The 27,037-nt window shown below is 42.1% G+C and overlaps 1 long non-coding RNA gene across 1 annotated transcript in view; it reads right to left on the minus strand.

Moving 5' to 3' along the window:
* Window positions 1–272: 272 nt before the first annotated feature.
* LOC310685464 overlaps window positions 273–27,037 on the minus strand; it is a 59,481-nt gene continuing 32,716 nt past the window's right edge. The window contains exons 2-4 of the long non-coding RNA XR_014515296.1: window positions 7,384–7,471; window positions 1,914–2,058; window positions 273–745 (exon numbers count right to left, since the gene is read on the minus strand). This is a non-coding gene — a long non-coding RNA (uncharacterized lncRNA). The remainder of the gene's footprint in view (window positions 746–1,913; window positions 2,059–7,383; window positions 7,472–27,037) is intronic.

A 27,037-nucleotide genomic window follows, 5' to 3' on the forward strand; every position in this document is an offset into this window, starting at 1 on the left:
TGCACAGAGAAACACAATGTATAAAACAGGATTCTGCAATGGCTTTCTTAGTTGCAATTCTCCCACTTGCTGAAGCATTTTTGAGATGCCATAATCAAGGGGATACTTGCTTCAAAGCTTCACCTTTCCATTTGTGTGTGTGGGGGGGGGGGAACAGTTTACAGCATGTGACAGCGTGTTACGGGAATGTACCTGTAGAGACAGTCAGGACACATTGCATGGAGGTTCTGTGAACCAATCCTTAAGTAACACAGAATGCCAAGGGCGGGGAATGCATTTGCCACACGTTGCTGGAAATTATCACTTTTGGAAATTCCAATCGGGCAACATCTCCTATAAAAACCACAAAATGCTGGAAACATTAGTCAGTTCCTGGGTGGGGATTCATATGCAGAGAGCATGTGTTTAAGGGTTTTAGTTTTCAAGGCATCAGCTTATAATGCATCAAACTCAAGATCCAGGCATCACACCTCAAGGAAGCTTTTCTACTTATGAGAGCATTTCATGAGAGCTTATGTTCTCATGCAAAGAGAAGATTCATGAAGAGAGCTGAAACCTGACTAGTGTCAAGTACAGTACAAAAGAGCATCACCATGAATGAGACTTCAGAGCAATGCTGCTGAGGTGAAACTGGCACAGATCATCTTCAAACTGTCTTCATATTCATCAGTTTCTGTACCCTTGTCCTCAATCCCTCTTAGTAGGCTGAGCACTTGCATGGGTGCTGGACTGCACCTCATCTAACCTTTGAAAGAGAACAAATCACACCAAAGCCATCACTCCCCAAGGCAAGACTAACCTCTGACATGTGGAATAGACAGAGCTTTTGAACTGGGGTTTTCAGGACTATACCATAAAAGCTAAGGCTATCCTGGGAGCACACTTTGAAGAGATCCTCTGAATGCATGGTTCCTGGGCAGGTAAAGTGTGGCTTCTGAATTGAAATATTATTTCAGGTCGTCTCCTTCATGCCCTCCAGTTTCTCCAAAGTTTTCTCCCTTGACAAAAGATGTTTCAATTTTTTTTGCTTCGTTCTCAAGGCACTTCAGGATTTCAGACTGTGTGAGATTTTGAGCTAGCCTTATCATTTTATTCTGTCCTCTCTCGGCCACAAAGAGGAACAGAAGCAGTGGTAAGGCCTGGCAGCTAGTATACTTAGCCCCAAATCTCTGAAGGAGAAGGCACAGGTTCCCCAGTGTTGTGGAAGAAGTAATTCTCCAGAAGGGGAATGTAACAGAGATTAGGAAGCAGGGTTGTGGTTATGCGACTGCAGCACATGGTGAATGTGCCTTGTAAGTACCCTACAGTTTTAAACATTTGGTGTGCTATATGTAGAGCTGGAAACTTCAGCTTCTTTTTTTGTCTGAAACCGCTTGTTAACTTCTGCTACAACCACAATTTGACTTCAAATTACTGCTTACAGCGTCCTGAGCTAGGTTACAAGTATCTGATATTGACAGTTGGAGGAAGCTGTTAGAATGTATAATTAAACTCACTGCTTATCTGCTTTATGCAGTCGACAGTAGTTAATATATAACTAGGGGAATGCCCATCATTATGATGGGTGAAGGTTAAAGGGAGGGCTTGTAAACTGCAATGATACATTAGACACACACACCCCAATGGGGACTTGGCTGTCAGACCACACAGTGCTAGGCATGGGGTTTTATCTATTCCAACATTCTTGCCAATTTAGAATGGCCAACATTATTTTTTCTTGAATTTGTTCCTTAGCAGTATAGAAAACAGTGTTTAAAAGCTCTGCCTGCTAAGTTTCTGTGTGTCAGGCTGTTGTTAAAAGGCACAGGAACGGAGCTGGTGCCATAGTTGGCAACCATGTACGAACTGGAACACACTTTATCTGGGAGAAAGAAATTCTACCACTATTGGGGTAATGGTTAAGGGAGACCTACCTTCCCTCCAGACATTGTGGTGAGCCATGTCTGCGATGACAGAGGCACCCACAGGAGGCCCTCCATTGAAGATACTAATGTATGGACAGATACATATGGAGACAGGCTGTTCTTTGAGTATCCAAGTCCTAAGCTCTGAAGTGATCTAAATATCAAAACCAGAACTTTGAATCAGAATCCAACTTCATCATGTGAGGGCTGTCCTTAAAACTGTCAATAAGAAAGCAAAATAAATTATTAGTAATATAATTTTAAAGGAACAAAAAAAGCAATGATATTTGCCACAGTATTCCGGGAAAGTACCTTCTGCTAAAAGAGAGTCATGCGAAGAGGAACAGGGTTATGTTCCATAGCAAATGCACGCGCCACAGCACTGTTTGTAACTACTTCACTAATGGAATGCCCTGCTATTCTGTTGGCCTTTGCTTTAGCCTCGTTTTATTTATTTTTTAGATTCTTCCAAGTCTGGATACTCCCTCTCTGCTGGAGCACAGATCTTGCCATGTTTCTGAAAGTGGGACATAAGGGAGCAGCCTCGTAAGTTACAAGCAGTCTCTCACAACCAGCTCCACAATCCGTTATGAGATGTTGCCCTTCTGTCACTGAATTGAGGGAGGATGTGCTTTGACAGATCATGCAGAAAGGCCAAGTTTGCTTATCCAATGAGTGCTTGATGCCTGAGAGACTTTGCAATGGATTTTTAATGGCACTAAGTGTGTTTTTGTTTCGTTGCATGTTTGATTTCAGTGTGTCGGGGGCAGGAATAAAAAAAGGTACTCTGTCTTCTTAGGTGTAAACTGTCTTTTTTGCAGCCAAGTCCCACTCACTCTGCTTTCAGGAAGAGGCACAGACATGTATCAAATGCACCCAGGAGGGGAAACACTGGTTTAATGAAAATGAGCAGTCCAGCCACATACTTTAAAATACATATACTGAATATAATAACAACACAGAGGGAAGCAAACATTGTAGTCCCTTTCCAGTATTCCTTCTTTGTGTAAAACGGGGAAGGGGTGGAAATGCTTTACCCCCTGTTATTTGATATTGCTCCCTAAAGTTACCCTGAAACCCTTAGAATAGTGAACACATGGAATATAAGCAATGAAGAGTATTGATTGACCTTGCTCAGGACAAAGTCTGAGGGTGTTTGCTTCTGCTGTTGCAGTGATGGGTGAAGAGTTGTTGATTTGACACATATACTACCGTGGGACTGCCCACCTATCAGTCACCTGACACCATATGTTTGTGAGTGAGTGGCCACCCCCACCTGTCAAAGTTAGCTGTCAGGCTGGGGAAGGAGATAAAGATTTGGCCCACCAGACAAAAAGGTTCCCCACCACAATTTAAAATATATTCTTACTAAATTCACCAATATGATGTGTTCACATTTCAGTGATAATCACAACAGAACTTTCACAATGAACTTCTCTGCTACACAAGTATGGAATAATTTCTGAAATCCATATTTTCTTGTTGTATTTCTTTCCACAATCTGATATAGTGCAGGGGCTGTGTGAATGGGTGAGAGTGTAAAACTTCCTTCATGACATTGTATATATTGCACCAGTGTCTTCTGGTGCAAATCAGAAGATAATCTGTTCCGTTATTACTGGAAATGCTGATATTACAGCAACAATAGGAAACGTATCCAAACAATCTTGAAAGATTTTATAGCTGATTGGGGAACCTCTCTGCTTCCTTTCTCCCAATCTTCCATCAGATCAGGACTGTGAATGCATATAAACGTCTCTTTAAAATGCAGTTGTCTCATTTGAAGAAAAAGCAATCATAGAGCAGAGTCCAAATTCAAGAGCTGATTGTCATGCTGGGTCAGAGCCAAGGTGCCATGCGAAAATAGCAGTAGCTGGCATAAATGGATGAGGCCCAGGTTTCTAACCAGAATCAGGCAAAGCAGTGAAATAGGAGCACAGAGTCCAATATGCATAGCATACATGAAAATGTAACAAGGTGTAATTTTCTTTAGCTTCTAATCATTCATAGGATAGTACCATTACTGGCCAATTTGAGGATGTAGAGAGGGGCGGGGAACTGTTTTCAGACTAATCGCCACATCTCCTTGTGAGCAATGTTCTGGGGAGGGTGGCTGCATGACCCTGGCATGTGGGGCCAGAGGTAAAAGTGAGTGGAGCAGCAGATGTGACTCTCAGCTTGGTACATTTGGTTATACTCCAGCCATGCAAAATCCAGGAGCGCGCGCACACACACACACCCTCCATACTCCATCCTGGGAGACAAGACATTCCATCAAAGCAAAAGCACTCAAGGCTACATAGTAGGGATGATGAGGGTTGTGATCTGACGACAGTCCCAGGGCCAAACAGAGAGACTTAGAGGGCTGCATTTGGCCCCCGAACTTGAGATTCCTCAGCCCTGATCCAGAGCAAAGCTGTGTCACTGGCAGCCTGTGGGGCAAAACTGCTGCCCCCCCCCCAAGTAACTATATATGGACTTTTATTGTTCTGGCCAATTTTTATCCAAGTTCAGGAGGAGAAAGGCTTGCTCATGGATTCACTTGAAGGGAAAAGACAAAAAGGTGCTCAAGTTTATTCATTCATTTTGTAACAATATTCTATACCGCTGCTAACTTTTATGAAATATCAAGGCTGTGCACAATATATAAAAATGTAATAAAACATAAAATACTAGAAAAACAATTGCTGGCTTTTCTGTGTAATACCTCAACGTATTAATCATCAGTGGAATGGTATGAGTGGCAAGACCCCAAAGCATTATCTGGAGGAATAGTGTGGCCTTGAATATACAGAATTGACCACTCTGCATCTAGGGGGCATTCATAGTCAATATTTCTGCCTTGGAAACATATGCTCATCACTGGTGATGCCCAGCTTCCTGATGCTACTGGGTCTCTGGACTCCAGCTGAAGTAATCTTCCATAAGAATGCAGGGAGTAATGCCACAGGAGTGAATCTCTGCAATGTCTGAACAACTGGAGACGAGGCTGCCATGTGGAGGAGCTCTGCCAAGTTGATGTGGCAGCTGACTATCTGGTGGCTCCAATATTTTAGCAGCAGCAACAGCAACCATTTTACCAGCACCTCTTGTGCCTGACTGCTCTCTCCTGGCTTTTGTTCACATGTCTCCAGGTCAGCTCACACATTATGAATGCTCCCAGAAATAGCCTCTGCATATTAGCTCCCATGCACATGATGCGCTCCCACCATTTGCTAGAAGTGATGAGAAAATACTCCCTAGGTAACCGTTATGGATAGGCTGTTTGACTGTTAGGTACAGGCCACTGTACAAAGACTGTTTCAAGCGGCCTCCACATGATTATCAGAATGTGTAGAGGCATTCAAAGATGCAAGGGAACCAACCACACCAGGAACACTCAGCATAGGGAGGCATTTGTTGGCACACAGAGGAGCTGACACATTGCCTGCCTCAATAGTGCCCACCACTATTTGGTCCTCCAGTGGCAGTGGTCACTCTCCTCTCCTCTCCTTCAGTCACTTGCAAGTGGGCTTACCTGGAAGCTTCCCTGTACTGAATCCCAGCTCTTTGCAGGCCAAGGACAATTCTACTTGTGAGCCTGAGGAAGAAGCTGGCAAGTTCTCCACCCTCTCACCTTTGTGTGTGGGACCACGTGAGAGCAAAGGCAAGGCTGGTGGTTGCTACAGTGTCATCACCAACGTGGGTCCTGAGTGTTGGCAGGTGCTGGGGGAGGAGCCTGCCATTATGGAGCTAATGATCATAGCATTGTAGAGTTGAAAGGGTCCAGGAGGACAATCTAGTCCAACTCCCTGCAATGCAGGAATCTTTCACCCAATGAGGGGCTCAAACCCACAACCCTGAGATTAAGAGCTATCCCAGGGCGGTATAGGGTGAGGCCACTGAGAGTAGACTGCCCAGGGTCCTCCAAAATCTGGTGCTGGGCCTGAAGCAGCCCAGAAGGATTTCGCAACAGTGATTAAATACTGTAAATAAATACAACAATAAATAAATACTGGAATGTTGTTATTTTAACAACAAATTATCGTGTGTTTTTTAGGTTACAGTTCAACACTGCAACTGTTTTTCTTAGCAGCTCTTTTACACTGCTCTTACACACACACACACACACACACACACACACACACACCCCAGCTTGATTACAGTCTTTGACTTGGTTTGCCTTCCCCAAGTCGCCTAAACAGAGAAATTAACCTTCTGTATTTTCTTGCCCACTCATTCTCAAGGCAAGCAAAACCTAAAAGAGATCTCTAATGTCTTGTTGCACACCCATGCAATTAATCTCTGTGAACTCCACTGGAAAGCTTGTCACAGGTCATAGGCTCTGGCCCTGAGCTGCTTCTGCAGTACAGAAGGACTGTATAAAGATCATAACGCTTTCTTGGTGTTCCAAGGAATGAAGAAGGGGTTTTGTGTGCTACCTCACATAGGAAACTACATGTGTGAAATATCTGCTGGCTCTACAAAGCATGTGCTGTGAGATGGGAGCAAGTTTCCTTATAATCGTGTGTCAATCACCACTGATATATAATGCTATTAAGCCTGCAGTACATAGCCCCCGGAGAAAAAGTTCACTTTAAATTAATTCATAATAAAAGCAATTTATTCGGAATAGATTGCTTTAATACCGATTAACCCAATGGCATTACTTTTGCAGAGAATATTTGGTGTTCATTTTGTTCAAAGTTCAGAGCCTTTATGCCACTGTGTTTGTAGTTCCTTATGTAATGTAATGTTTCTAATTACTGCTTTATTATTAGCTGATGATACCAAAGGAAATTGCAGAAGCAAAAGAAGTGTAGAAGTTTAAAGGGCAAATATCTTCATAGTTTATATACTATGAAGTACTATGAACTATATACCTCCGCTCCTGCTGTGTGGTATAAAGGCCAGCAGTTGTCATGAGTGTTATATAAATATAAAACTATATAACAATGCAGCAATGAACTGTGAATTTCAAAGAACAAAATCACAAAAGATCAAGCCAATGGTCAAAGAACAGCAGTCCTGAACACAAAGGACCTGGGAGTAAATCTCTTTGAACTCAAAAAGACTTGCTTCTCAGGAGACATGTATAGGATTGTGCTGTAAAGCTCGTGATTTTCTAATAGTTCAAGTGCGATTTGAAAGTACCGTACCTTTTCTCTGGAAATTGTTAACCCCCCTTGGGAAATTCCTGCATTTTTCAAACACTATTTGGAGTGATTTGTGTTTTGCTATTGATTTTCTGAAAAGTAAATATCCTAATTTGATTATTACTCTGGGTGTAGATAGTGTGTGTTTAGAGAAAGATGGATAGGTGTTAGGTAGCTTGACAGAAATTGTGGCAGAGCAGATACCTTCATTCTTTTCCTGGAATTTGAGACATTTTTTTTTTAAAAAAAACCCACTTCAGGCTCCAATCGGCTAAGGTTTCATTTAAATCTAATTTTCAAACTCTCAGTGTCAGAGGCAATAAGAATAAATATGGGGGTTTTACCTTCATCTCGGTAGCTGGAAGCAGCTGATATTCTGAATGTTTGTCCTTGATGATTCTGCTGATAGTTTTGAGGACTAGGAAGTGTACCCTATAGACAATAATAATCAACTGATTAAAATGGTTTTTAATATTCCTGTCACAAGGGAATGCCAGTCATGGGGATGGCATGTCACTTAGAATGCCAGTCTCATCTCAAAATATTAAACCATCTGGGGCCAACTGGTTTGATCACAAATGTTGAAAGAGTAGGAAAAGGATTTTTTTTTAAAAAAGGAAAATTAAGGTTGACATTTCTGAATAAGCAGTGAGATCTTACTGATCTAGAGAAGGAAATATTCCCTGAGAATAATAACTCCTCCTGACTAGTAATTTATTATTATTTGCCATATGTATAGTTCATTCTTCACCCAAAGGCCCGAGGGGAGAGACACATAAGGTGAAAATAGAAAAGTAAACAATAATATTAAAACATACATAACAAACTTGAATTCCACACACATCAAAACAGCAGGAGCACTAAAAATCCATTCCAATGGACCTCATTCTTTGCCCAAGGCCTGGATGAAGAGGGGTATGTTCAACTGATGCCGAAACAGCAGTGCTATGGTGAAACGCACCACAGAGGAGAGATCGTTCCAAATGTATGCAGCCACTGCCAATAAAGCCTCTCCATGGATTCCCATCCCACTGAATGAGGGAGACTGCTAGCAGGACATTCCCTCTGGATCTTAACAAATGGGTATGTCAATATGGGAAGATACTTCATTCAGATATTTGGGACCAAGATCATTTAAGGCTCTAAATGGAAGTACTGGCTCATTAAATATACCCGATAAGGCAGTAGGCAATAAGTGTAGTTGTTCCACAATTGATGTTATATTTGAGGGTCTCCAGGCACTCACCCAGCACCCTGACTGCTGCATTTTGCACTTGTTGTAACTTCTGGACCATTTTGAAGGAAAGTCCCACATATGGCACTGCACAAGGCCTTCAAGGTTATCAATCATTTGAGCAAATTAAACTGAGCTTTTTGATTCCCATTATCTTAAATTTCACATACTCATAACTTAAATATTACAAATTTATAAGAAACAATGGAAGCCAGAATTCATTAACACAATAAATAAGGCAATCCTGTCATTAATTCACAAATTCCTAATATGGTTTCCTCAGCTTTTGACCAGTTTTTGAGACTGAAAGTGAAACAGGATTCAATCAGGTTATGTATAAGATTCCAGCTAAGGTGGAACCTTCTCAGCATGCCCCAATCCCACCCATTCCCCCCTCCCTTTCTCCAGTGGTGTCACACTGGCACAGCAGCTACACACTGGCAGGCAGACGTGGTAGACAAGGCTGGTGGCGCCTCCTCCATGTTGTCGGCTATTGTAAATGGTGTATGCATGTTAGCTCTTGTGAACAGTGCAGTTGTGTTCCACCAGTGCAAGGACATTTAATTATTATTCTATACCTTCCCAGAGGGCCTACCTGGTCAATAGGATCACAATATAAGCTAGCCAATTTCTATGGGGCAACACATTAAGAGTCAAGTTCAGATGCATATGCAAAGGGACAACATTCATATTGTAAGGAATGCTTCGTGTTTATTTATATGTATATGTTTAAAATAAGTTTATAATGGTGTGTATGAGAGAGAGTGGTGTGTGTGTGTGTGAGAGAGAGAGAGAGAGAGAGAGAGAGAATGCATATTACTGGTTTATAGGTAGTGCACAGGTGCTTAACAGATTAAGGGGGAAAACAGACATCCACATTTGGATAATTAATGCGTTGCTTGATAATATTTATAGAAAGATCAAGTGCATTGGGGTCTAACATGATTCTATTAATTCTGCTTAGCACATAATGCGTTTATGAAGATATCTGGGAAGGATGTTTCACAAAGAAGTAATTAAGCGAGTCAGCTGGGTAGCTCATGTATAGCAACGTGCAAATATAGCACAGTGGAAACTAATATTCTGTTGAATAATATTCTGTTGGGTATAGGCTAAGCTGACAGAAAATAAAGCAAAGATTGCAAGTCAATGCACAGTTACCTCAGAGTAAGTCCATTGAACAGAGTGAGGCTTATTTCCCAACTACACGTGGTATTAGCTAAGCTGTTACGAATGCCCCCTTTTCTAAATCTGGATTTATAAGTTCCATGTAGATTCTGACCAGGTGCCAAGAACCTATAATATTAAGACTTACGCATTCCTCCACAAATAGATATGTACAAAAATGACATAGTGACTTATTTAATAATGAACAGATTAATGATTAATGAAAACTATACAGTACTTGAGATATATTGTTTTGAGGTGTAACCAAAAAAAAGAAGTGATTGGTTTCCAAATTTGCTGCCCTAACTTTTTTAAAAACAACAACAACACAAAACAAATGAAACTCCGAAGAGTACTTGGAGCCCTCTGCTTTGCATGATAGAGGAAAGCCAGCATGCTAAGAAACAGCCTCATTATTCAAAGGAAACTTGGAATTAAGAGCTGTCTGACGTGCAGCTGTGATGTGTGGGCTCCTGCAGCTACACTTTCCACCCTGAAGCTGCTTTGGATTCAAGGGGAGAAGTGCCGCCCGGTACCTAAGTACACTTCTGAGCACCCTGTCTAGAGATGAAAAAGCACTTTCAGATTTACTTAATGGTGGGCATTAAGTTTGGTTTGGAATGGGGCTCGATAGACAAAGATTTTTCTTTTCAAGAAATCAGCCCACAATTTAGTTACCGGTAACTCTAAGAGCAACACTGGCCTTGTCACGCTCCTGGTGACATTTATTGGGATCAGAATCCCCCCCCCCCCAAAAAAACTACACCATGAGCTTCCCTGACCCTTACTAACTACAGAAACACTGCCAGTAGTTTCTGTTGCTTCTTCTACTGATGCATCTGCTTCTGTAGTGACATCAGGAAGGGAGGGAGGTCTCTCACCCTTTCTTCCCCACTCTCTCAAGATAGGAAACTACATTTCCCAGGGTCTCTGGCACCTTGGACTCTGTTATAGCAGTGTTCCAAACTCCAGAGAGCGAGAATGAGAACAAGAGAGAGAGAGAGAGAGCACAAGAGAGATCCACCCCTTCCTTCCTGCCACTATTGGTGTCACCACATTGCATGACAATCATAGAATCATCATGGAGTTGGGTCATCATTCTAGACCAACCCCTTGCAATGCAGGAATCTCAGCTAAAGCATCCATGACAGATGGCTATCCAGCTTCTGCTTAGAAACCTTCAATGAAGAAGAGTACACAACCTCCCTTCTAAATAAAAGGTAAAGGGACCCCTGACAGTTAGGTCCAGTCGTGACCGACTCTGGGGTTGCGGCGCTCATCTCGCTTTATTGGCCAAGGGAGCCGGCGTACAGCTTCCGGGTCATGTGGCCAGCATGACTAAGCCACTTCTGACGAACCAGAGCAGCGCACAAAAAAGCTATTTACCTTCCCGCCGGAGCGGTACCTATTTATCTACTTGCACTTTGGCGTGCTTTCGAACTGCTAGGTTGGCAGGAGCAGGGACCAAGCAACGGGAGCTCACCCCGTCGTGGGGATTCGAACCGCCGACCTTCTGATCAGCAAGTCCTAGGCTCCGTGGTTTAACCCACAGCGTCACCCGCGTCCCTTCTAAATATAAGGCCCTAATTTATGTTCTTGTAGTCTTCTGATATCTTTACCCTTGCTTGGCTAGGCCAAACTATGGTCAGTTTTTCAAGGAACGACACCATACACTTCCTATTACTAGCATGAGATGTCATTTAATAAGACATAAATGGACAGTGCCCAAATTAGCGTGGTAAGAGATGTTAGATGTGTTAATAAAAAGCTTGATTAAACACAAGAAATGAGAAATGTTGCCCTCAAATTATGCCATCATACAAATGGCAAATATCTGCATATACCCCTAAATAGAAATTTCATGCATAATCTGCCATGCATAGCGATGAAAATTTGCCCCTATGTTTTATACATTAGAATAATTTTTTTGATTAGACTCTGCAGAGCAAAAGCTTTGCATATTATTACACTCCATGCTGTGATGAGCAGATTTTAATGTAACATCTCCATTTTTATGTTGCTAGGCAGTTGCAGTGAAAGGTAAATTCTTGTTCCCTTCCTTTCCTGAAAAAAGACAAGTGAAATGTGGTGCTATTACATGTTTTCCCCGGAGACCGCAGCAATCAAACAACTCTATGTGTGTGTGTAGATAAAGATTACTGTTAATAGGCTGTAGAAATTTAAATCCAATCATTTATTAAAGGGATAATGTTTAACTCAACTTGTCCTGGAGTGACAGCACTTGTTTGTGACATCTTTAAAAAGATGTTGTGTTAGGAGAATCAACACTACACTAAGGCTGCTATTAAACTAAAACCCCTTGACGATATCTATAGTGCCACATTCACTGCTGGCATGTGCATTTAAAAAAAGCAAAGAAGAACATTCAGGTACTGAGAACAATCATTCCTCCACACTAGAAAATGATACTGACAAGAAATAACCTCCTGAATTATAGAGCTCATCATGAGCGCTGGCACTGCGGAAGGAATTGCTGGTGAGTCAGCTCCTAGAATTTTTACCTTACTTGAGATACTTCTTTTTTTTTTTTTTTTTGTCACAAGCTAATCAGCTGGAAAAGAGATTTGAAGGGGGTGGGAAGGATATCTTAGTTGATATAGTTCAGAAAGCATTAGTTAAGCCTCATGAGTCTGACAGACAACAAATTATTGCCTCAACAGCTCAAATTGGGGCAGCACTTTTCCGTGTCACTCCCCTCAGCACGTTTTCATTTGTCACCTACAATCAAGAGACAAACTCTCAGGCAGGGCTCTGTGGCCTACATCTCTAAACGGCAAGCTTCTTCTATCACTTGTGTGTTTTCAACTTTGTTGTTGTTTTAACTCTCATTTTGTGGACAAAGGCCTGTGATCCTTTTTAGAACATTTCCATTCAGGCAGTGGAGCTGTCAAAGCAAGACTTCAAGGCAAAAATCCATCCCTGCTCCCACCACCACCCAGAGGAATAAGCAGGAGGGCTCACAAATGCAGCAGGGCTGGCTTATTATCACTTTTTGAAGCGCATGAACTAATACACAGGAGATGCGGAGGACCTTTCCTTGCTGAGGGTGCCATGAATTGAACCAGGGACCTTCTGCCTGCAAAGCAAAGCTCCACCACTAGGCTCTGTAATGGCGGATACAATGTGAATATAGCACACTTCTTCCCTGCACAATCTATAATGGTCACGATAATTTTTCTAGCTCCTGGACTAGACAAATTATTCTGTGCATGTAAAAATGTCTCCAACATGATGTTTAATACACCTTAGAAAAGACTTCTTGTGTTTCACTTATGTCAGTGCTCTGCTGCATGGACAGCTACAAATCAGGAGCCAGAGATCAGACATAGTAGAGACTATCAGTACAAAAGCAAATCTCCAGGCTGACACTGAAGGTTCTTCTAAGTACAGTGGTACCTTGGTTCTCGAACTTAATCCGTTCCGGGAGTCCGTTCGACTCCTGAAACCATTCGAAAACCAAGGCATGGCTTCCAATTGGCTGCAGGAGCTTCCTGTACTCATGCAGAAGCCATGGAAGCAGCGATGGACTTTCAGCTTCCAAAAAACGTTCGCAAACTGGAACACTTCCAGGTTTGTGGTGTTCGGGAGCCAATTTGTTCGACAACTAAGCCATTCAGGAACCAAAGTACCACTGTAAAGGGAAGTCAATGATTGGCACGGATGAGCAGAGCCTAGAACACTTCATTGCCCAGGAAATGTTCCATCCTGTAGCCTTGGACGGGAGATGATCACACAGGGCAGCAACAGTTCTAGCACTCTGGATACTCCCAACACTTTTTCCTCCCCCCTCTTCTTCACAGAGACAAATCTGACAAACATTCATTAGATATGAGAGCCCAGAAAGCATCAGGTGATTTGGGACAACCGTTACCTAAGCAATATGAATAGTTGGCATCTGTCTGGCTCAAGAGTCAAAGGAGTGCAGATCCGAGAGTGAAGTCAAACTGCTGGAGAATCACAGCATCTGCTGTGACTGCAAGAGACCAGGAACTCGTAACTGCTCATAACTGCTGCTTCCCACATTGTTTTTGCTGCATTAGCAGCACCAAAGTGACCTCCTAGAGGCGCAAGCCTGGGCAGTGTGAATGGCGGTTGTGGCCTGCCCAGACGACAATACCTCCTTTTTCGAAGGAAAGCAGAGCAATACATTTGGCACCAGCTTGACTGCAGGATTTGCTGGAAAGATGTGTATAAGGAGCCATGCAACCGCCTTAGGGTTAACTCCTCAGCCTTTTTTTCTCCTGAAGATGTCCCTCAAGGCAGTGGGCATGGATTTTTCCTTCTAGCTTTGCTCCCAAAGCCTTTCTCATGAATGAATTTAGCCACAAGGCACCAGAGGTTTAGGATCAGAGCTTTCCTTCTCCTTGGTGGGCTGCCTTCCCAGGTTGACAAGCCCCATCTGCCCCTCACTTCCCATGACTGCATGTGCAGAAACTGCATACAGGGGAAGTCTCTAACTCACTGAGGGTTTGAGACCCATTGGCTACCCTCAGCTGGTTTGCCAGCCAGCCGAAACTGTTTCCCAGGGAGTGGCTGCTGTCGCATGCTGACAGCTTCTATGAGCCACAGATGAGAGCTGAATACAGGATGGCGACCAAAGGCGGACAAACTATCTCAGAAGGAGCATGACGCATCCTCAACCAAAAGTACTACCCCTACCCTACCACCCCACAAACCCCAGTTTCCACACTGTGCAAACTGACAATATGAATTGTTGTTTAGTCATCCTAGTCGTGTTTGACTCTCTGTGACCCCATGAACCAGAGCATGCCTTGGAAACTCTCACCTTCTTCTCAAAGCTTCTCCTTTTTTATGTCCATGGAGTTTTCTTGGCAAAATACTGGAGTGGTTTGCCAGTTCCTTCTCCAGGTGGATCACATTTAGTCTAAACTCTCGGCTATGACCTGTCCGTCTTGGGTGGCCCTGCACGGAATAACTCATAGCTTCCTGGAGTTATTCAACCCCCTTCACCACAACAAGGCAGTGATCCATGAAGAGGGACAATATGAATTAGAAGTTCTTAAAATATAAGTCAAAGTAATATGCGGCTAAATTCATATAGGTTCAATAACAATGTTGGCGTACAAAACTCGTAACAGTATTTTTTTGAAGGCCATAAACTTCTGGGTTTCGGTTCTTTAGGCCCCCTTTATGCTGGCATGGAACAAACTGATTTAATATAGGTACATTTTGTTATTCACATTCACAGTATTTGCTTGCTACCCTAAGTGATTGCAGTGATTGTATAAGCCAAAGCTTCGTTCACTTATTCAGAACATTGCTTTTTGATAACTGCACAAATGACACTGCCCAGTAATTGGATCTTTAGCTCATAGCTGCTTGTTATCCTGCACTCTTGTTTTACAGCATTACTTGTGTGGGTGTATAGCCAGAAATATTATTTTAATTCTTGGATAGAGAATGCCTTTGATGATTTTAATAGCAGCAGGACCGGTATCTTTATTAAAACACCGCAGTACAGTAGAAACAGTTCTTTAGTACAATGATAATGATCCAGCTAAAATAGTCTATGCAGGACCCTAGCGAAGATACATTTTCCCTTGCAAAGCTGCATTATAACTTCATCAGTAGTACTACTATTTAATTGTAGCAAGTCACGCTACAAATGCACTGTGCAACTGCATTACCTCCCAGTATAATTCCAAGCTCGATTCAAAGTGCTGGTCTTAAACTTAAAGCCCTACACAGGTTAGGACTCAGATATTTATTTGACCATCTCCTCGTGCATCAATCTGCCCAACCGCTGAGGTCATCTGAGACCTTTCTCCAGGTGCCCTTACAATCTGAAGTGTAACAGATGGCAACAAGACAGAGAGCCATTTCTGTGATGGTTCCTTGCCTTTGCAATACCCTCTCCAGGCAGGCCTGTCCAGAGACCTCATTACTATGTGACACGGATCCCTTTTTTGACCTTTGTCTTCCCTGATTTTAAGAAGGCAATTCTGTGTAATTTCTCATTAGAACCTTCCTCGTCAGCTTATGACTGCATGATTATGCTATGCCCCTTACAGCCTAGGGATATTTTGCAAGGTTTTGTAAAATTCTGGGTTTGGGGAACATAAATCCAAACCGTCTCTCTCTCTTTCCCCCCCCCCCTTAGAGCTGGGCTGAAGTCATGGAAATAGGACTCAGTGACTCCCCAAGCAGCTGGACAGATTAGGGTGTGGCAGGAGGTTCATCCTGCTTGGTAGCAGCCTATCATAATTATATTTTTTTGGGGGGGGGGTAAACCTTCTACAAAAGGGTCTGCTAATAAGGAAAAGACTCCTAATCCTCAACACTATCATCTAAGTGCCATGCCCCCACAAAAAAAGTTCCCCCAGGCTTTTCAGAACTGCTACTGTAAGCGTTTTTATCTTAAAGCAGTTTGATTTTACTATCTATTTAAATTAGCTGTTGCTAGTTTTGTAGAGTGCTGCGCTACTGCCCACCCCCTGTTTTCTTTGCTCCTGGCAACAGACGCATGACTCTTCCTGCCTCTTGCAGTTCAGAGAAACTGTTGGAGGGGGCAGTGGGAGGTTCTGCTGACCTTTTTAACTGTACAAGGTGGCCAAAGGGTTTTTAAATTTTGCACTGTAATAAAGTTTAAGTTGGTTGCAAGGAAAAATAAGTATAGATGTAAGGGAGAATTCCTGGCTGCCAAGGTCCAGATTTGGAGCAAGTACTCTTTGGTGAGAGAACCCCAGCAGAGATTAAAATAACAAAATATGCAGCAAAGTAAATCATGGAAATACTGGTTGTTAGAGCTTTAAAAAAATGCCCCTCTAAGTTCATTCCAAAGTTCCCCTCTTCCCCAGCATAGAACAAAAATGAGAGTTAAAAATGATTTACCGGTACTTACAAACTCTCCAAAGGTCAGATTCGTATGCTTTTCCATACAGCATTCAGAAAAAGTTGCACAGGCAGGAAAACGTGGCTTAGCTACACTGGTGAAACTTCCTAAATTACTGGTATAGGAGCACAAGAGTCTGAACTGCAACAACCAGCTCAAAACCTCTTCACACGTTGAGCTTCGCTGGTAGACTGGGGTACAACAATAGGCCTGATTACCTTCTTCCCAAGGTGAAGGCTACGCCTGGCATGACTGCTTACTCTATAGCATTAACCCCTTCATGCTTTAATTATACTTAAGCATGTTGGTTATAATAGGCTGGTTATCCCACAATTTAAATACCTCTCATGTACATGCTCAGCAGCACTCAGGTTTTCTTGCCTGCAGCACATTCTAGAATGCCCATGTGACCAAGCAGGAAGTTGGGGGGAGCCATAGCTCAGTGGCAGAGTATCTGCTTTGCATGCCAATGGTCCCAGGTTCAATTTACAGGATCTCCAGGTAGGACTGGGAAAAACTCCTATCTATAAGAATCTTAAATGCATTTCTGCAGCAATCTGCAATTTTTAAAAAATCATGAAAATTCTTCAGCATTTTAGTGTTAATTTCTCCTAATAAACAAGTTTTATATGCATTCTTGACTAATGCACTCATTTTTGCAATTTCCCCTGTTTTTTGTGTGTGTTATGTTCACAAACATATTCATTTTAACACACACTTTCCCCCTAATATACACATTTTTGTGAACATTTTTTGCTGGGAGCATTGAATTGTAATATTGATATAAATGTGAATTTTGAAGGAGGGCTGTGTTTTGTCTGCAGCATTGAAAGTGTGGATTTGATAGATTTGTCTTCAAATGTGAACTTAATTGAATTTGTCCCCCATCCCCACTCTTGCCTGAATTCTTGAGGAGCAGTTGTCAATGAGTGTACAAAGAATTCAATGGATCAATGGTCTAACTCAGGATAAGACCGCTTCCTATGCTGTTCTTACGAAAAGATGTCTCTGCCTCAAGCATGAAAGACAGAGACTTTTGAAAATTAATGCAGTTTAGAATAGAATAGAATAGAATAGAATAAAAGAGCAATGAAGGAAGACGTGAATAATGGCTGGCTATGGTAACAATGCTTAGGTGCTCAGTAGGAGTGGGTGAGTGATTGTAGGTACCACCATCTAGCTGGTCTTCCAGTTTCCAAACACAGGAATGTAGTTATACACCCTACTGTGAAATGTGCTATCTAGCTGAAGTCTCTCTCTATACCACTGTTGGAGTGCCATGATTGGTGACAGTTAGTTGGAATCTTTTGCTCACTTTTGGCTGCAGAGGTGAAGCATGAGATGCGGGGAACAGTCACTCTTGTCTCTCAGTAGTGTACAATGAGAGTCTTTTTACATGTACCACCTCTTTTGCGGGCATTGTGCCATCATCAGGGATAGGACTGAGCTGAAGCAAACATAGGATTCTAAGCCCTACTCCTACCTGGCCACATTCCCAATGCAAATCCATTCTTTCTCTTTGCAACAGTAGGTATTTTGTATTATGTCCACCTAACTGTGTTCTTAGGGACATGGGTGGCGCTGTGCATTAAAACCACAGAGCCTAGGACTTGCTGGTCAGAAGGTTGGCGGTTCAAATCCCCGCGATGGGGTGAGCTCCCGTTGCTCGGTCCCAGCTCCTGCCAACCTAGCAGTTTGAAAGCACGTCAAAGTGCAAGTAGATAAATAGGTACCACTCCAGCGGGAAGGTAAACAGCATTTCTGTGCACTGCTCTGGTTCACCAGAAGTGGCTTAGTCATGCTGGCCACATGACCCCAAAGCTGTACGCCAGCTCCCTCGGCCAATAAAGCAAGATGAGCACCGCAACCCCAGAGTCGGTCATGTCTGGACCTAATGGTCAGGGGTCCCTTTACCTTTAACTGTGTTCTACAGCAGCACATACCTCTAGTGCTAGCCTATCTTCCAAGACCCAGCAGTGCAATTGAAGTGGATCCTATCTATCCCCACCTAGCTGGCGAAAAATGAGAGAGGATGTGGCAACACTAGCATGATCCTTTACCAGAGATTACCCCATCCTGCCTCTCACTCCCACACACCCATTCTCCAAGTAGTAGTGTCAATAGGACTTTGACAATTCATATGTCCCTTCACCAGCTGCTGAAAATCAGGCTTGGCAAACAGTTCTGTGGTTAATAATTAATTTTGAAATCTATTGCACAGCAAAGAAGGCTTTGATTCTTTTCTGAAGCTGAAAGAGAAGGACTGTTTGCTTAGAAACTTTTATCCTGTGGAAAATAAATGATCTACGGTAAAAGCTTTCTGACTTTTAATTTGTGCCAAACATATATTTCTTTCTGCATTCTTTATTTTCCCTAAAAAAAAAATAGAGAGGAGGGGGTCCCTTTCGAATGGGTGTTTGATTTTTGTTCCGGCAAAAGTGATTGAAATATTTTTTTAAAAAAAATTCAGTAGAATTTGAGGGAGGAGAAAAAGCAACTGTTCTTCTTTTTCATAATCTCAAATCCAGAATTATGTGTTGTTTTCACAATTTTTGCATATTTTTTAAATTAAAAAATCTATAAAATCTTGGTCTCGTAGCAACTGGTCAGGCTTGCATGTGCTGACACATCTGTTTTCCTTGTTCGGGAAGTGGTTACATTTTTAGCTTTATTTCGTTTAAACAGCCTTGTTGTGAATGGGGAATCAATTTCAGGAGAGGGTGTGAAAGGCTTGTCCTGGAGTCTTTTTTGCAACAGATCTCTCGGCAATTAGGTGCATAGGAAGCTGTCTTATGCCATTGATCCATTGGACTTGGTATTGCGTGGTAGGAGACAGTATGCTTCTGAATATCATTAGCTGGAACCTGCAGGAGGGGAGACTGCTGTTGGACTCAGGTTCTGCTTGCAGGTATCTTACAGACATCTGGTTGGCCACCCTGAGAACAGGCTACTGGATTAGATGCAGGGCTGTTCCATCCATTAGGCAAGGAGAGCCAGTGTGGTGTAGTGGTTAAGAGCGGTAGACTCGTAATCTGCTGAACCGGGTTCGCGTCTTCGCTCCTCCACATGCAGCTGCTGGGTGACCTTGGGCTAGTCACACTTCTTTGAAGTCTCTCAGCCCCACTCACCTCACAGAGTGTTTGTTGTGGGGGAGAAAGGGAAAGGAGAATGTTAGCCGCTGTGAGACTCCTTCGGGTATGATAAAGCGGGATATCAAATCCAAACTCTTCTTCTTCTTCTTCAACTGCCTTGAGCAGCAGGATCAACAGGGGCAGCAGATTCCAGTGCAGATCTTTATTTCCACCCTTGTTCCTGATTTAGATCTTCATTCACCCTTTCTTCCCCGGTAGAGAGGGGAGTGCCAATTTGTAGTTTGCCTCAGGTGCCAAAATGTCTTGGGCTCACCCTCACTGGATGGGCCATTGGCCTGATCCAGCAGACTGTTCTTATGTACTTACATATTATGTATCAGAGATGGGGGACCTGTGGCTCTGCAGATGTTGTTGGATGCAGCTCAGATCATTCCTAACCCAGTGGATGGGTGCTTCCTGGTCTAAGAGGAGTGACAGCAGCAGCAATACAACCACCATACAAATATATGATCATTAAAAAAAAAAGGGGGTCCCCAAATTCACATTCAGCCTGATCTGAAAAGTTTATAAACTACTGATCTTGAGCTGAATGGCAGCAGTTCACCATGGGCTTCTGGTAGAAATTTTTCCCAGTCTACCTGGAGAGGCTAGCGAAGAAGGGCAGAAGGGCCGAGATACCATGCAGGCCTCAAGTTTGCTCATGTAATGTCGTGGCCGGGTGTTACATGGAAACCAAGCCTTTTATGTCTGCTTCTTGCCACTTATGCAGTGTTCCCATTTCGCACCACAGGCAGCTTCAGGGCCTTATCCATTTTGCTCTTTCAACAGCTCCCATCTATTTTATTATTATGAAGAAGAAAAATTCTGACAAAGAGGAAGGAGATTTTACAGGTGAGCTGTTTGAGGAGACATTGTATTCTCCTTTTCCTTAACTCCAATTAAGGACAGTCTGCAGAGCCACTTTCCTGCCGTGATTTAGAGGAGCCCCAATAAGATGTGCCATTTCCATGTGCGGCTGACCTTTATTTTTAAAGCCTGCACTTAAAGATCAGCGCCAGACGCAGGTTGGCTTTATGTATGTCTTAATAAGGTACAGATGGCTCTGATTTCCATTACAACTCTTTATTTAAAAAATGTTCCACTACATTTATTTTGTGTTTGTTCCTTTTAATATTTATACCCTTTTATTGCTCCAGTTGCATGAAATTCAAAGGCCTCAGGTTTAGTTGTAATCCAACCACAGGCCCATGAGCTTGGCTGCTGATTTGCATAAGAGCCTTATGCATCAGCAGCTAATTCTGTGAATGCTGTCTGTCTGAGAGGCTGATTTTGTTCTCAGAGTGAAAAGAACGAAAGTCTGTTCTTCATTTTCAACATGAAAAAAAAATGTGGCAGAGAGAGCTTCAAAGTGATTCATTATTCTGTATTAAATTTTAGATTATGGGAAAAAAATATGCCACACGTTTCAGTGAATATGCATTTATTATTCATGTGTATCAGGACAGCAGTTTACAAGTGTGTCATTTCTTTTTAATTTACGTATTCACGATAAACAACTTTTTTATTAAAAGAAAAATGTGATGGGTTCCTGTTTGACTTGGCTATTTCCAGGAAACACTGAAACCATCAGTCCAGGGAGGTTTCCTGTGTATCACCACAACGCAAAGCAAAAGAGAATACAGATTTGCATAATAGTTGCAAGTGTTGCATTATATACAGAGATGAAAATTCAGAAATGATTACAATAATTTAAATGACGATTCGGTGCATCTCATCACATTGGGAAAAGGTTGCCTGCTCAGTCCACTGTCCGGACGCCAAAAACTGATGGGCAACTTCAGGTAAGGCTGGGAAAGAAACCCATCGGGAATCCTGGAGAGCCACTGCCAGCCAATGTAGACAATGAGCTAGGTACAAAAAAATTGTACCTTCAGTTTTTTGCTAACTCCAATTAGAATCTCTCCAAAGGCTCGCTCGCTCTCTCCCAACTGCTGAGGGCCAAACTAGATATCCACTTTTTGCATACATAACATGGCTATATCTTGTTCTTCCTTAAATAATTACTGGTGTGTGGAGTCTGATTCTTACTGGGAAAGCAGTGCATGGAGTGGAGAGGCTTATCTCTTCAGTCGCCCACTGCAATCTGAACAGAGTTCAGCTTCTACACCTCCACACTGACTAAGAGCCTTAGAAAAAGACTCCTCATTGGTGCCAGTGGGAAGGGTGGGAAATCTCCCCTTTGAAAATGGGGGGATGGGGGGCTGAAGAGACAAGTGTCCCTCTCCATCTGCTGCCTTCCCTGATAAGATCTATTGTTGATTTAAGAAAAACAAGGCTAGAAGCTGCCTTCTACACATTGATCACATGGCAAATTGGGCCCACATTCCACAATAAGTATTGCTACAGTCCCGGGCCACACCTTTGCAGATGAATTGCCCATTGAGGGAAACATCCATAGTTGTTGTTGTTGTTAGTTAGTTAGTTAGTTAGTTATTTAGTTAGTCATATAACACCCTAAATGGTGAGGATCATGCGGGGGTTTACAGTATAAATAATATTTTTGTACTGTATGGCAAAGGCATAACTCCCTTTGGAGTTGGACAAAGCTATAGCGATAAGCCCATTCATGATAAGAAAGCAAGCAATATGTTCAGTTTAGAACACCAGCATATTCTCCATATCAAAGCCTAAAAGGAGCTCAGCTGGGTACCCTTGTCTGGTACCACATGCCTCTTTAACTTCAGTCCCTTGTTCCTGGATGCTCCTGTTTAGGAAACAGAAACAATAATAACCAAAACCAAAATAAATAATGGATGTATGAGTTCATCTCAGGATGCAAAAGCTAGAGTCAGAGGAAGAGCACTGGATTTTCAGCGCCAGCAAGCTCGCGCTTGAGGAAGACTGCAAAAAGCAGCAACAGCAGAGCCCTTGGCACTTTGAGAGCACGTTTTGGGCAGGCCACTTCAGCACACCAGGGGCTGCAGCAGTGACCCGCAGTGAAGAAGCCAACGTGAGCACAACTAATTACTCAAACACCAACAGCACCACTGCTTGCAACCATCGGCCCTAAGTGGCAACTAAATGTGCTGTCAGGCCATTTTGAGGGACGATGGACTACGCACACGTTCCTTTGCAAACAGCACATTTTCAGCCTAAGCTTCCTTTTATCATTGCAGCAACATACAGAATAATTTTCTTCAGTAAACAAAGCAGCACGCAGAGGGATGGGTAAAAGGAACACCTCCACAACACAGCAACAGAAAATAAAACCCATAGTTAAGACTTTAATGCTAACAGTACTTCCTAAAGAAGTAGGGATGGAGGGATTAGTTTCAATTCACATTTAAAGGCAAATCTTTCTAATCTGTACTTTCTGAAAAAACACCCCAATTTGCATTTCTCTGAATTTTGCAATGCAGTTCTCCAGCCAATTAGTACGTATGTAAATGCATATACTAGGGCAAAGTGTTCATATAAATGCATAAGTTAACACAAATGACATCCAACGATGGGGGAAATTGTGTTGCAAAATGTGCAAATTAGGTAAAATTACATAGAAATGTGTACAGTAGGAGAAATTTGCACTAAAATGCTGCTGAATTTTCACGAGAAGTTTTAAAGAAAATAATTCACAAACTGCTGAGGAAGTGTGGAGAACTGAACTTAGATGAGAAACTGAAAAATACTGAAATTGACAAATTCATTATCCCTTCTAAAGAATAAGTCCTATTGAACTCAGTGGGACTTATTCTGAGCAAGCATGCTTAGGCTTGCAATATAATGATAATGCTCAGTAGTGTAAGAGGACAACAACGGAGAGGAATGTATCTCTTGTACTTTTTCACAGTCGGAGCAACGATGTTACCTGCCGGAGTGGTATTTACCAATGTTGTAAGCTTGGGGAGGGAGGGATTGATCCCTGTTAGGTAGTCTAGTGTAGCATCATGGAAACACAGGATTCAGGCAGTTGGTAACAGGAACAGTCTTTATTGAGTAGCAGAATGGAGCTTTGTTATGGCTGTTGCTGATGCACTTTTAAAAAGCCTCTACAGAAACCCCAGAGGGACAAAACTAGGGCTGACCATTAGCAAAAACCCCAGTGGTTGTTTTCACGCATTGCATAATAGGTTCATTCAGGTGGTGTTGGTCCAAGGTCACACAGCATCTCATTCATATATAAATACACAAACACAAAACACAAGTGATTGCCTTTTGGATTCCTCAAGGGGATGAGGCTATGGGAGCTGTCAGGATGGTTCCTGGATTTCAAAATTCCCCGCTTCATTTCTGGTGAAGCTGCAATAACTGGGGTGGGGGAGAGACTCAAAACCATCAAACAGACCCACCTTTATCAAATAGTTCACACATAAATATCTAGTAAGAGGGAGAAGGAGAAGGTGGTGCAATTTGGCAAACCAGAGTGGATTTTTCAGAGAGAGGATTTAGCCCTGGACTCAACAGTGTGATTCATTCTACTGATTTCCATAGTTCCTCCGTGTGAAAATCTCAACATGAAAGAAACTTTCCCCCTAACAATGTTCTAGTTCAGTCAGTCATGATTATTGTGTAAATTGAGTCTGTAAAATTGTGTCTTACAGTTTCACAGCTGGGAGAAGATTTTTTTTCCTCATGAAAGGTGATGGAGCATTGAGCCAGATTATCACATGAAGAGTGTGTGTGTGTGTGTGTGTGTGTGTGTGTGTAATATATATTCAACTTCATTTTTACATTTACTTATGTTAGACAACTTCACTACCTCCCTCACTTTTAAGCAGAAAATACTTTCTTACCCACCTATGAACACCAAGCAGTCTATGGTTAGTGTTTCCAGTCCTAGATTAGGACCCAGTTTTCCTATCTCTAAGTATGTACGATCCTTTGTACAATTTAGCCCTGTTCTTCAGATCCTGAAGATGATCAGCTAGCTGTTTTCTTCTTGCCTGCTCTAATCTGTCCACCCACCCCACCCATATACATACACCTATCCGTTGCAGGAAAAAATAGAGTCATTCCCAAACAACTTGGTTATTGGCCAACTATTGTTTGATCTCAGGAAGTTCACCGCTTTCGGAGCACTGCTTATTACAGAAAGATAGGATAATGTAATAGATGGTGTAATTTTGGCTTTTCCTATATTAAAAGAAACAAATTATTACCACCATAAACAGAAATAGGCCATACATATCTACTTTCTAACAGTTATATGTTCATTCTCCACATTGATATTCCTTAATTGATCTGGTACTTGGATTCAATAGCCATACTTACAGTTTTGTCACTGTGAATATTCCTGCTGTGCTCAGCCTATTTGTTTTCTCTCTCAGTCAATCCCTGTGGTCGGCAAAGTGAATCCTGTCACATTCATCCAGTGTGTGCTGAAGAAACAACAGATAGCCTCTGAAGTGAACTGAGATATTCTGGACAACTGGCTGTCATTGGATCTGACAGAAGGCCCTTCAATTATTGAGCCTGCTAAGGACATCTGTGTCAAACACAGATAGCAGCCTCTCTGCAGGCCTCTGTTGCAGCTTCCTTCTAGTATGTGTGGAACTTCTGCCACATCGTCATGCTGAACTTTATACCCCTTAAAATGGGTTATCTGAAATGTGGCAATGCGGCATTAACTGTTGGAAGAAACAGACACAACTGCATATCTTTCCCTACTTCATTCTGAATCTTGATCCTTCGTTCTAATTGAACAAAATATCCTCATTAGTGTCAATTTAGCATAGAGAACTAGGGGGGGGGGGAATCATAAAGATAGTTCCCCATGCGAAAGAAACATTTTCAGGTGTTTCTTTTGAAACCCTTGAAATCTAGTATTTTATCCAACTCTTCTGTTTCTCTGAAAAGAAAAACTGAAGATTCTGTCCTACAAATATCTAACCATTTGAAAATGAAATATTAAAGTCACTGTGTGACCCACCCCCACCCCCTTAAAACTTGAATTGGTTCTAAATGTACATGCATTCTTTCAAGTTCCATCAACCAAATACAGTGTAATAAAGTACAATTGAGAGCTGGTGGCTGAAAGTGGGATCCCTGACCTGTCAATGCCCCAAATTCATTAAATGGCATTAGGCAAGCCACTGTTATCTTGCGGCCTAATTAGATGTTACACAAAAGCACATGAATTGAAGTCCTAATGGCAGTTTTCAGGAGGGGGCAGTTTTGAGCAGAGTAGGGTAGCTTAACCCTTTCTCTGTCACCTCTTTTCCCACTTCAAATTGCCTGGAGCTGCTTTCTCCACTCTGGGATTCCAGGCACATAAAATAGCTCTCCGCCCTGCAATGTATGAATAATACTGCCCAACCTTACAGTGCTATTGTATGGATTACTGAAATATTGTATGTGATAACTACTGTTATTATTATATTATTAATATCTTTTAATTATTTTATGTCCAATACCATTTAGATAATCAGAAGCTGAAAAACAACTAGGTATAGTAGCAACAAATGACTATAATGACATGGATCTTAAATTACCGTATTTTTTGCTCTATAAGACACACTTTTTCCCTCCTAAAAAGTAAGGGGAAATGTGTGTGCATCTTATGGAGAGAATGCAGGCTGCACAGCTATCCCAGAAGCCAGAACAGCAAGAGGGGTTGCTGATTTCACTGTGCAGCGATCCCTCTTGCTGTTCTGGCTTCTGAGATTCAGAATATTTTTTTCTTGTTTTCCTCCTCCAAAAACTAGGTGTCTCTTCTGGTCTGGTGCGTCTTATAGAGCGGAAAATACGGTACTTAATGTATCCTGCCTCTCTCCCATCAGGAGGAAGCATGCATAGAGTTTCTAGGTTGTCTTCCAAGCAGATATTGAAGAGACTCAGCTTTAGTATATTCACATTTTTAAACCATGCCTTGGAGAAGGGGTGGAGAACTTTTACAGGTGGGCAGGGCTGCTTACCTGTCAACGACCAAATCTGAAGGCTAAGAGTGAGACCATGCCTATCTGCGCATGGGACAGGAGTGTCAGGAGACAACAAATCTGATTAGTCAGGAATTTGAATGAGTGGACTTCAGAGAACAGAGGTTCTGCTGTGGTTCTAAAGTCAGATTTCACATGTGCACATACCCTCCTGCAGTTTAGTTTGTTTGTTTTTGCTTACTGCTTCGAAGGAAGGGCATCTATAAAGCCTTCCTTGGAGTTTTGAAGCACATTACAGCCTTTTCAGTTCATCCCTTTATCAGACAACAGTCTTCCAAATTTGATGCATGCTCTAACACCTCAAAATATCTTTCAGCCATTTATTTTTAATTTTTAAATAAAGTATTTGCTGAAGCCTTTTCAAATAACTTAGATAAAAACCTGAGCTTGGCACAAACACACAAAAATGCAATTCTGCTTTGTGGAGGAATGACAGAGTAATATGCATATCACAGTGCTGCAGATGTCTTGTCGCACAAAAATCACATTTTCCAGTCTAAACTTTATTTGCTTTTAACACTTCCTTTTAAAAGCATTTGTTATTCCTTAATGTTTTACAGATATTAAATTCCATAACAAGATTATCCATCTTCTCAGTGTTTGCATAAAATTTCTAATTCTAAAAATGTAAATGGAAGTAAAATAAGCTGAAGCTATGAAACAATGAAGACAGTGGCACAAAATCTGACTTCTAAAAAT

The sequence above is a fragment of the Podarcis tiliguerta genome, assembly GCF_965153285.1.
Source record: "Podarcis tiliguerta genome assembly, chromosome: 9".
In the NCBI taxonomy this organism is placed as follows: Eukaryota; Metazoa; Chordata; class Lepidosauria; order Squamata; family Lacertidae; genus Podarcis; species Podarcis tiliguerta.